Genomic DNA, 1,671 nt, shown 5'->3' on the forward strand with positions numbered 1-1,671 from the left:
AATCTGAGCGCGGCGGGAGAGCGCGCGGGCGCGTTTGGGCGGGCTGGGCTCGGGGGAGAGGGGGGAGAGGGGAGGGGCGAGGAGAGGGAAAGGCAGCGGGGGGCTGGGAAGGGCAGGGAGAGGCGGGCTGGAGGGGGACCCGGGAAGGGGGGAGGGGGTGATGGAGAGGGGCGATCGGGGGGGAGGGGAGGGCTGGGGTGGGTGAGCCTGGAGACCCCGGAGCGTCGCTGATGCTGAGCTGACCGGCGAGGGGAGGGGGACCTCAGAGCCGAAACGTTGGAACACCTCTCCCTGCGCAGATTAAAAACCCTTCTCGTTCTTTTATTTTTATTTTTTTGAAACGCCTCTGGCCTCCGCGATGTGGGTTCTCCCCGCGGCCCGGGCACCTTCGCAGCTCCCGGGACCCCGTAGCGGAGGCCCAAGCAGATGGCTTTTCCCCTCTTGGACCGCCCGGCAGGGAACAGCGCACAAAAGCAGCGGCTTATGAAAAGCCACCAGCAGGTCCCCAACTTTCAGTTCTTGGTATGAGAGGGGAAAACTGCATCACAAAAACCGCCGCGAACCTGGAAACAGCGTTACCACAACGTCCCTGAGCCCGAGGCGCCCCAACAGGTGTCTGCGGGACCAGCTGGACGCCGACCGCCTGGCCCCCAGCACCTCCGCCTCCTGGGAGGTTGGATGCACGTTCACGGAGGGAGGCAGTGGAGTTCAAGCATCTGCTCAGACTTCCTTCGTTGTGTGACTTCATTCATTCTGAAGAATTGCGGTTTGGCTTTGCACAAAGGAGGGGTAACAGCAGCTCAAACACCATCCGTAATCGTGGAGAGCGGCATCAAAACACTGGGATGTTAGGAGGAAAAAACCAACAACCACAATGTCACTCTTTAAAGCTGACCCAGAGCAGCTAGCGTGTGTGTGTGTGTGTGTGTGTGTGTGTGTGTGTGTGTGTCACTGCAAAATTCTCCTTAGGATTATTTTAGGCGCTGACTGAATTGCATTTCCCTCAGGCTGATTCCCTGGTAATTTTTTTTTTCTGTGCAGAGGAAGTTGGGGCTATTTTAGGACACATAAAATCAAAGAATTTTAAAAACTAAAAGCTTATAGTTATCTTATACAACACCCTGATATTCAGATTTGAGAACACCTAGGATGTGGGGTGGGATTCGGGGGGGAGGCAGTGCCAGGGATGACAGATCATTTGGGGAAGGGGTTAAGTTTTACATTAGGAAAAGGCATGCATTGAGTCTGGGCACTTGAGAACATTACAGAATGTCCGCCCGTGTTTCTCCTGGCGTGTCATGACCAGCACACCTAAGCCGAGGGTGAATCGATCGCTCTCACCTCAGTGCTGCTTAAACTTCATGCGCCCCGGAATCAAGTGGAGGTTCTGTGTGTGAGCAGATTCCGATTCAGTCCTGCCCAAGTGGGGCCCTGCCTTTCCGACAAGCTCCTAAGTGATGCCGGGATCTGGTCCGTGGACTACCCTGGGACAAGGGCCTCCCTTTCTGGGACTCGGCCACATGGAGGAACCCTGAACCTGACCACAGAGCTTGCTCTTCTGGGAGCTTCCATGAGTGTGGCTACCTGCTGCCTTTATTGGGCCCCTGCCCTACCTCCGCCCCCCCCCCCCCCAGACAGGAGCAGGAGAGAGAGCAATGGATTCTTCATGTT

The sequence above is a fragment of the Myotis lucifugus genome, unplaced genomic scaffold (genome assembly GCF_000147115.1).
Source record: "Myotis lucifugus unplaced genomic scaffold, Myoluc2.0 scaffold_3, whole genome shotgun sequence".
In the NCBI taxonomy this organism is placed as follows: Eukaryota; Metazoa; Chordata; class Mammalia; order Chiroptera; family Vespertilionidae; genus Myotis; species Myotis lucifugus.